We start from the raw sequence: 10,788 nt of genomic DNA on the forward strand, positions 1-10,788 counted from the left end.
GCGTTTTACTATGGCATTGATGTTGAGGAAATCGTTTCCCTCCAATAACCGGCAGTCAAGTCAGCGTCACAAATTAAATAATTAAAATTAGAAAACATTGGTAAAATATTATATTGTCATTTAAAGAATTATAGATTTACATCTTTTGAACGCAATCAACTTGCCAGATTTAAAAATAACCTTACTGGGAAATCACACTTTGCAATAATCTGAGCACTGTGCCCAGAAAAATACGCGTTGCGATACAGACTAGACGTCATGTTGGGGAGATCTAAAATCGAAAATACTATGTAAATAATCCATTACCTTTGATTCTCTTCATCAGATGTCACTTCCAGGTATCACAGGTCCATAACGAATGTAGTTTTGTTCAAAAAAGCTCATCATTTATGTCCAAAAATCTCCGTCTCGTTAGCACATGATGTAAGCCAGCCGGACTTCTCGTCATGAACGAGGGGAAAAAATATATTTCCGTTCGTTCAAACATGTCAAACGTTGTATAGCATAAATCATTAGGGCCTTTTTTAACCAGAACATGAATAATATTCAAGGTGGACGAATGCATAGCCTTTTATAACGTATTGGAACGAGGGTACCCAACATGAAGTAGCGCGCCAGGTGTCTAATGGGACATCACCGTTCCATGGCTCTTGTTCGGTCAGATCTCCCTCCAGAAGACTCAAAACACTTTGTAAAGGCTGGTGACATCTAGTGGAAGCAATAGGAAGTGCCAAAATATTCCTAAACCCCTGTGTTTTTCAATGGGATAGGTTTAAAATCAATACAACACATCAGGTATCCACTTCCTGTCAGAAAATGTCTCAGGGTTTTGCCTGCCAAATGAGTTCTGTTATACTCACAGACACCATTCAAACAGTTTTGGAAACTTTAGAGTGTTTTCTATCCATATATAATAAGTATATGCATATTCTAGTTACTGGGTAGGATTAGTAACCAGATTAAATCGGGTACATTTTTTTTATCCAGACGTGCAAATGCTGCCCCCTAGACCCAACAGGTTAATAGAAATGCATTCCAGGTGACTTGCTTATGAAGCTGAGAATGCCAAGAATGCGCAAAGCTTTCATCAAGGCAAATGGTGGCTACTTTGAAGAATCTCAAATATAAAATATATTTCAATTTTTTTTAACATTTTTTGGTTACTACATGATTCCATATCTGTTATTTCATAGTTTGGATGTCTTCACTACTATTCTAAAATGTAGAAAATAGTCAAAATAAAGAAAAACCCTTGAATGAGCAGATGTGTCCAATCTTGACTGGTACTGTATATAGATTCATAATATAGAATGGAGGAAATCCATGGACAATGGATGACATGTCTAAAGACAAAGGTCAACTGATGGAGCAGTGGACTGTTACTGAGGTGGAACCTGGACGTACCGTGCTGGCTGACTGGGCAGAGAATTTGTCATTGGATGGCCTTCGACACTGGGTGGTCTCTGTCATGGTCCCCTCCTCCTCTCCTCTCCTGACCTCCAGACACAGGTATCCCTATGGTTTCTCCATTTCCCTCTGTGACACCAATGATTGAGAGCACATCTGGCTACTAAAAAACAAAACTGTCAAAATAGATACTGATAGTTTTCTCATAGCAAAACTCGTAGTTTAACTCGACTCTTCGTAAGATCCTTCACTGTTAAAATAGAAAGACACAAAACACCACCCTCGTGTAGTAGTAATACCATGTAAAGTAGTGCACCTTAGCTGAGATCTGGTGTTTGGAGGGTGTTTGAATGCAAACCCAATGTAAGTGTTATACACTGGATGTATTTCCAAACAGAATGGAAGTATTCTGAGGCACCAATCTGAATATTTGGGTTTTTAAGAGTGTTGGGTGCTTTAATGCATGTGAAAGGTAGCATCCAAACACAAAATGTTTTGTCAGACTGTGTCTCTCATATAATCAAATGTTTCTAAATTGTAAATTTATAGCATAAATATTGATTGATTATAAATATTGATATATCGATTTCACTAAATATTTTAACTAACATTTTAAAAAAGACACTGGGAATAGAATGCTTTTCATAGGGTATACTTTGCCACTAATTATAGGCTGCAGTTACCAGGCAACTTTGATATAAATAATGTTACCATCAAAATGTTTAGGGCTATATAAGTTATAGCAGACTTAAAATGTAGAAAGTGAGCCTTTAACACTGGTAATCATGTGAAGAGGTGGATGTGAACCCAGGTCTCTTGCTTGTCAAAACACTGCCTTAGAGTCCACTCAGCCAGTCTTCAGGTGTAAACTGTTATGCTGAACCACCCTCGTTACTCTGATCACAGGGCCCGATTCAGACTTCAGATAAGTAGACTTAACATGGACTGAGGAAAAAATTGACTACAGTCATCAGTCCACGTTAAATCAACTTATCTTAAGTCTGAATAGGGCCTAGTGAATGTTTTTTTGTGTGAAAGTCCACCTTTATTTTTTCATACCTTCATATCAGAAGATAACTGTTGAAATGAAAGGCTATATTTGAACTTCAAACATTGTGCTTTTGTACTGTTCAGAATTCCCCAAGGCTGAGGCATAGAGGCGGAGGGAGGGCATTCCTGAAGTTTTTTTTACAAGTTTTGTATGAGTGCTAGTTCATACATTAGCAGTCATTGTCTGTATTTTTTTCCATGAATGTGAAATGCCACATTTCTGTTGATTTTGAAGAATATGATAAATACCTTACAGATCTTTGAACTGTCTTTATCAATATAAAAATGTTTAAGACCTGTTCATGTTTTGTCATTTGATAATTTGATACTATGATGTCTTGAAAAAAACGTTTTTGTACTCGTTAATTATTATCCTGGACAAACCAATTCATTTGTATTTTCCAAACAAAACAAAAAATACTTGTGTCCTTTGTTTGAGCTAATACTGTCCATTTGACCTTTTGGAATTACTGATGAAGAGTTTATAAACACCATATAAAATCATGGAATACACAATAAGAGGAGGGACCATTTACAGTATTTGGAAACTCCAGAAGAAGGGATCTAATTCTGCACTAGACCGGATTCAGAACACCATAGTAGTCTTTTCAACCTTTTCTGGGTTAGGGATCCCAGTCTCTGGCAAGGTGTAGCACAATTCTTGATGATGTGGTGTTACAACACACCATGTCATGTTTCAGAACACCTCAGGATGAATGTCTCAGAACACCTCAGGATGAATGTCTCAGAACACCTCAGGATGAATGTCTCAGAACACCTCAGGATGAATGTCTCAGAACACCTCAGGACGAATGTCTCAGAACACCTCAGGATGAATGTTTCAGAACACCTCAGGATGAATGTCTCAGAACACCTCAGGATGAATGTCTCAGAACACCTCAGGATGAATGTTTCAGTACACCATAAATCTGTCCCAATGCCTTCACAACCATGTTTCAATACTCCAGCAAAGTTAAGGTTTCGTCTCCTGGTGGTGGCAGCTCAGTTGCCACTAGTTTTAGTGTTACAAAGCACATTTTTACAGTGTTCGTTCTCATGTAACTTAAGACTTGTGTCAGCTTCTGAAACCAAACCCCCAAATAGTTTAGTCTCTCACCTGTCCATCCAGGCCATTGTCCACTTCAGATTAGTGATTGAATCAAGTGTCCCCTTTAGGACAGACCAATGTTTGTTAGTCACCTCCAAGTGAGCAGAATGTGGGATGTTAAGTGTCAACAGCTCTCTCTCGGGGGGGTCTGTGTGTGTGTGTGTGTGTGTGTGTGTGTGTGTGTGTGTGTGTGTGTGTGTGTGTGTGTGTGTGTGTGTGTGTGTGTGTGTGTGTGTGTGTGTTTGTGTGTATGTATACACACGTGTGTGTCAACAGCTCAGGCCACCACGATCCCCAGCTTTACAGAACCCTACCACATGCCCACTCCTGTCGGCAGGGATCCTGGGTGTGCGGGTGTGGGTGTGGGACTTGTGTGACATGCACTATGAATCGCTTGCGCATTAAACAATGCTAATGATGGCTCAGTGTGCAAAATAAGCACTGGTCCCCTACTGTGCGGAAGGAACCAGACAGACACGGAGGTTGCTGTCAATGTCATGTCGCATTTTTATTTTTTGTTTAACTAGGCAAGTCAGTTAAGAAGAAATTCTTATTTACAATGACGGCCTACACCGTCATGACGCTAGGCCAATTGTGCCCTGCCCTATGGGACTCCCAATCACAGCCTGTTGTGATACAGCCTGGAATCGAACCAGGATGTCTGTAGTGACACCTCTAGCTCTGAGATGCAGTGCCTTAGACCGCTGTGCCAGTCGGGAGAATAAGGACTGAAAACAAGGAAAGGAAGTTGTATGACATCATGAATAAACCATACCTACATTTAAATAAATGCTCTGTCCCAATTTATCATGTACACTCTAACGTGGCACTTTTTTCATAATGTTTTATTTACAAATTATTCTTAGAAGTAATTCATTTGTTAATGTGTTGAATATATTTGCCATAATTTAGGTCTACTTCAAGGACTCTAACATGCGAGCAAGAAAAACCAATCAGTCACCATTGTTTGTTCGTCTCACCGGTACCATCCTTTCCCTATAACCAACGCCTAACTCCTAATGCAGCAGGGTTCTAAAGTGCTGAGTATCTATAATTACTGTAAGTCAAACTGCCTCCCTGCCCGTCTCCCCAAGATGGCTTAGTCTGGTAGCTTTTCACACCGTCATCGCTAACCCATCCTATAGCAAACCAGAACAAGTAGACCTTATTAAAAAAAAACAGCAGGTGTCTAATGTCTAATGTTAAGCACATATCATTCATGTACAGTCAACCAAGCTGCTCATTGCTCCCTGCCTGTCTTTCTCTCTTCCCTCCTCCTCGTGATGCCGGTAGAAGTCAGTACAGCAATCAGCATCCAGCTGAACCCACTTCCCCCCCACCGCCCAATAGTCCATGTCCTCCTCTCTGTCTTGTTATGTCTGCCTTTACATCTCTGGGATGCTGGCTTGGCAGGCCAGGAGATGTGTATTCCCCAACACACGCTCTAACTACCTCTCTACCTCCCTTACTGGTAACCGTCCTTGCAGAGTATCACACTGGAGCTCCAGTCTGCATACTCTCCTGTACTGCAGCCCCGGAGCCGCAGACACCACCGGCTATATTTAGTAGGACTAATTGGGAGTGGTAGAATAACTGTCGGAAAGCAAAGTGACACCTCTGAAGAGAACAGAAACCCCCCCGTGTATTCTTTTAACATTCTCTTTTCTTGTTGTTGCTTTGGTTGGTGCCAAGGTAACAAAAACACCGGGTTTGAGTTAATAGGCTTTCGGTGGAAGAGGGAGAAGATATGACAGTTCATTTAAAGGGGAAGAAAAGTAAAGAGGAACAGAAGACGAGGGATTGTTGGTACAAATCAGGGCTTTGTGCTGTCGCAAAACGAGATCCCTTGTGTGTCGTGTCCTGTGGCTTCAGTCTCATAACTAGGCAACAGAAATAAGGACATGTGTATATATATATAGAGAGAGAGAGAGGACTGTGAGGTTGGGATGCTACCTGGGGATAAGTGGTATTCCTCTTGTGCCCAGCCCTAGATATAGTTCTTCCCTAGCTTAAAAAAGGAAAGGACACTTCTGAAAGCAAGGATCTACAGTCACCATCCAGATCGTCAAAATGTGAATCTAGGAATTTCTCTTACTGTCTTTGTGCTGTGATTACGTGAGAATTGTGTGGGTTTTTAAAAGCTCTTAAAATATTTAGATGGATCAAAATAGACCTCAGAAAAACATACAGAATTCAGAGTTGTAGTTACAAAGCATTATTCACACACGCAATAACGCAGTCACACACTACCCACTGGGCACAGACGTCAATTCCATGTCTATTCCACGTTGGTTCAACGTAACTTCATTGAAATTATGTGGAAACAATGTTGATTCAACCTGTCTGTGCCCAGTGGGTAAGCATCTCTGTCAGCTACAGGAGAGAGCGGAATGAAAAGAAAAGAGCCTCACTAACTTGTTAGTCAAATTGTAATGCCAAAACTAGACGTAATGCCATGCTAATTAATGCATTAAATAATACAGCCGTTACTGATGCAAATGGCAAGAGGAGCCTTTCAAATGGAAACCTACTTTGCTCTGTGGTCCAAGAGATCTAAGTCAGCTAGCGCTTGCCTAATCACATTTCAGACATCAATTGGCGAGGAAAATGGAGAGGGTTCTCAGTGTGTATTTAACAGGCGGTGAGGGAGGTGGAGAGAGAGGGCGGGAGGGAGGGAAAGAGACAGAGAGAGACGGAGAGAGAGACGGAGAGAGAGGGAGGGAAAGAGAGACAGGGAGAGAAGGAGGGAAAGAGAGAGAAGGGGAGAGAGAGAGAGAGAGAGAGAGAGAGAGGGAGGGAAAGAGAGACAGAGAAAGACAGAGCGGGGGAAAGAGAGAGACAGAAAGGGAGAGAAAAGAGAGAGCGAGACAGAGAGGGAGGGAAAGAGAGACAGAGAGGGCGGGAAAGAGAGACAGAGAGAGACAGAGAGGGAGGGAAAGAGAGACAGAGAGGGACAGAGAGGGAGGGAAAGAGAGACAGAGAGAGACTGAGACAGGGAGAGAGAGGAGAGAGTTTATATTTCTGTGTGTCAGAGAGTGTGCTTTGTGAACAGTTTGTTTTCTGTACGTGCCTGTGTTAATTATAATCATATTAATATATGTGTGTGTATGTGTGTGTTTTTGTGCGAGTGTGTATCCCTCATCCCTACCTTTGTGTTTCCCTCCTCTCTCTACCTGATGTAGTGTACACTACACTGAGCTCCGTACGGTAATTCCCCAGCCCCTGGGGGATACATTTATGCAGTAACATTGCGTGCAGGTTTTTAAACGCTGAGGTCTCGGTTCGCTGTGCCCAAGTTCTTCCAGGTCATCCATTGTCTGTTAATAAGTGCTGTGAGAGAGCACTGCTTCTCTACAGATAATTGACATGAACAAACCCACAGGGGACTCATTCCACTGCTCTTATTTACTGACATTATCTTTCCTTCTCTCACTGACCTTTACCTATCAGAAAAACATGTCGGGCCTGGTTTGAAATGACAGAGTGAATATTAGTTTTAAAGGTAGGATGGATGTAGTTCTCGAAGTGGCCAGAAGGTGGCGTTGGAGGACATTTGAAGCACGTGCGGTGTGCGTATTGGATGGAATGACATATGGGTTCAAGTTCAGTACAGGTGCGTCGGGGGTGTGTGTGAAATGCTCTTTATTGACCCTTGCAGTCATTTTCCAATAACAATAATTGTTGCTGACTATGGTCATTTGAGGGGTAACATTGTTGACGTTTGCAACTTTGTTGAATTAGGGTGAGTATTGGTCAAGTGGTACATTTAAGCTTTGTAATGGTTATCTTGACATTTGTACAATAACATAACCAACAATCAATGCCTGTGTGTTAGTAAAAACAATGTGTTCAACGTGTATATAAACGTCATCATTGTGGATGTGGCACGCCGTGTAATGACACGCGCCTCCAGAGGCTTCTGCTGCGTCGCGCTAGTCCGAACTAGGAAACCGACATTTCTGACTTGTTAACTGGTTGTAGTTATATACGTTCCGCGTTCAAAGAATCAGCAAGTCGGAAATGTTCGAGTTTCCAAGTACCAACTATTTGAATGCACAATAATGGTAAGTAATATGCCATAGTCTTCTGAGGTAAATAATGTTAAGGTTATAAAAAATGTAGAAAGGATATTCAGTGTCACATTACAACATATTTTGTAATGGGATGTAATTGTGAATCAAAATGATTGTAAATGGTTTTCATGCTACACTCACCTTTCTAGAATATTGACATTTTGACAGTGTCCCAGTATGCCATTCGCCTACTGTCAAACTGGGACACCCTGTTACTGTCAATCTGGAACATTCTTCTAGGTCATTTTAATGGAGAAAAATACATTTTGGAGGATTATGAAATAGATGTTTTCTTAACAGAAATCACTTTTCTAAATAGGATCAAATGTTCAATTTCATTTTCCTCAAGTCTGCTATCAGCTGGCTTGCTAGCGAAAGCTGCGTTTTACTTAGAAATATATTACCTCACCAACATGAATAACACGAGCAGGATACTGTATATTCTTAACCATACAGGTATATATAACAATAAAACAGTCATTGAAATTGTTGAGGGGTGAGGGGTCTGTCTGTTTGCATTCTACTAAATGTCCACTAGTGTAATGTCGAGAATGTGAAGGCTGATAAGTCTAGATGCGGTTCATTTGATTTTATTTATAGACTATACAATTACACATACATCATATAATTATAATCAAGTATGATGATGTTGACATTAATAATAATAATGATGGTAATAAATGAGCATGATTAATATTCCACAGGAATACCTGAAGAATGTTTTAGTAAGGTCCCTTGTGGCTCATTTGGTAGAGCATGGTACTTCAATGCTGAGGTCATGGGTTCAACTCCTGCAGGGGACCAGTAGGAAAATGAATGCACTCACTACCGTAAGTTTCTCTGGGTAAGAGTATCTGCTAAAATGTAAAGTACTAATACATCTCATTTGTATGAATCGTTGAAGTTTAACAGTGAAGTGACTAATGCACACTTACTTCCACTTCATTACAATAAAGAGTTAAGTGTCCCACTTTGGCAGTATCAACTGAAAAAAAGGTGGTCTCACAACAATTTATATTTGAAGAGTCATCCATCCTATGTTTAATATTTCTTCATTTTTATTTTGTATAGTGTAGTAGAGTAATTTAGAAGGGTATCTAGATTCGTTTCATATTGGGGACTAAGACAATGGGGTGATTCGTTTCATATTGGGGACTTTCAGAAAGTGTCCCACTTTACCAATAAACATCCTATGTTAGGGACCTGTATGAATCATCCTACTGTATATCACTAATAGGAATGCTATATAAAACATCAATATCAATCCCATAGTCTCTTTCTGGCACCCTGACAGTGGCCATTATACTCCTTGTATTTTTATCCCCATCGTGGGTGTCTCTCTGTCTCTCATCACGGACCGAGCAGCCACCAACAAGAGTCCTCAAACTCTGTGACATATGCCCGAGTTGAACGTGTGTGTCTGTCAGAAATACCTTAGATAAATGACAGGCCGCTGTCCGTCTGGCGCTCGTAAATGAGCTTCACCGTGTTAACTCATCTGTCACCGTGGCGACAGAGATGGTTAACATACTCAGCCTTGAACTTGTCTGTCCAGTCTCCAAGTCAATCCTGCTGAGTTCAGAAAATTGTTCAAAATCCCTAGCTGAGGCATAGCCACACACTCCCCAGAAATGTGCCGGCACCGGTGGTATACAACATGAATGGGTTGGGTTTGTGTCCTAAGCTTTCTTGAAAGGTTAACAACTACCAAGTAAAATGTACAGAGACCAACAGTGATAGTTCTAGTTGGGGAATTCCACAGTAACGGAATTACACTTATGCTAAACAAAAACTGTTGATTTCAAGATTTAACAAACCATACAACTGTTAAAACAAGGACTACTTTTAAGAACTGTGCTGATGCAAACTTTGGTAACGGAATTACAGTAAAATCTCCCTCAGGTTTTTATGCGACTATGTTTTCCAAATATATAATATCTGCTGCGAATTAAGGCAGCGAGACAGTGAGAGAGAGAGAGAGAGAGAGACAGAGAGAGAGAGAGAGAGAGAAGTTGTCCAGACTCTGTTTTAACACTCTTGGTTTGACCCCCAGACTACAGAAAGAGAAATAAAACAGTTATGAGCTGAACATAACAGTATGCCAGTAGCAGGTGACCCAACTGTGAACTACTATGATTTCCCATTGTAGCCAATTCAGTTTTTGGTAATTTCGTTACCCATTTCTAACGGAATTACGAGTTTGAGTCACTTAATCATTTATAAACAAAATTGATTTCAGTAAAATCACTATAAATAATTGATAGGTCTACCATTTCTTGTAACTGCTGTGAACTTTCATTATCCTCTTCCCTCATGAAGGAGAGAAATTAGACAATATCTTACAGATATGTGGGTTTTTGGTAAGGAATTACAAGGCACAAGGCAATATTTCTTAAACTTACAGAAGGTAAACAATTTCTCCCCCAAATATTGATATTGATATTAGTTGACAGGGGTCTCTTCAACATTATTGTGTTTTGATGCATTTTTCTATACCTTTTAAGACCTAAGACCCCTTTTCCATCTCTTTGACCTGAAATCAAAGTTGAAAGATGTATCTATGCCTTCATTTCCCCAATATACAGACTCTAGCTTTTATTTAACACCTAATTTGAAATACTCCTATGAACTTCACATGTTGGTGCTCATGGGTCCTGTTTGATGGAAATGCCCAGTTATAGACAGTCACAATGCTATACAGTAAACTTTAAATGCTCTGTGAAAGTCCTGCTACCGTCAGGCGGTATAAAAAAAGACTCGGCGTTATAAAAAAGACGTGACAATTTCTACTATTTCATTATTAATTTCATAAATACAATTTGACACAATATCTTATTCATAACTTTGCTTTGTCCTTTAAAAAAACAACAAGCCTTCATAATAAATCACTTCCAAATCATTGAAAAAATTTTTTAATTAAAAGGTATGTCCAAGGGCAAGACGTGTCATGTAAATGGAAATAATATTTTGTTATTTTTACCAGGTCTGTGATCAAAGTAGAAGATAATCAATGAAAAGGGATTGCCCTTTCAGAATAGGCTCATCCATCACGTATGGCCTTTACAAGACAATCAGAGGCCGTCCTCCACTTCTCTCTCTCTCTCACTGGGAAAGCTGTTCCACCTTTGCTACTCTCAGTTAAGCTCAATG

This window comes from Salmo salar, chromosome 04 (genome assembly GCF_965601325.2).
Source record: "Salmo salar chromosome 04, fSalSal1, whole genome shotgun sequence".
NCBI lineage: Eukaryota > Metazoa > Chordata > Actinopteri > Salmoniformes > Salmonidae > Salmo > Salmo salar.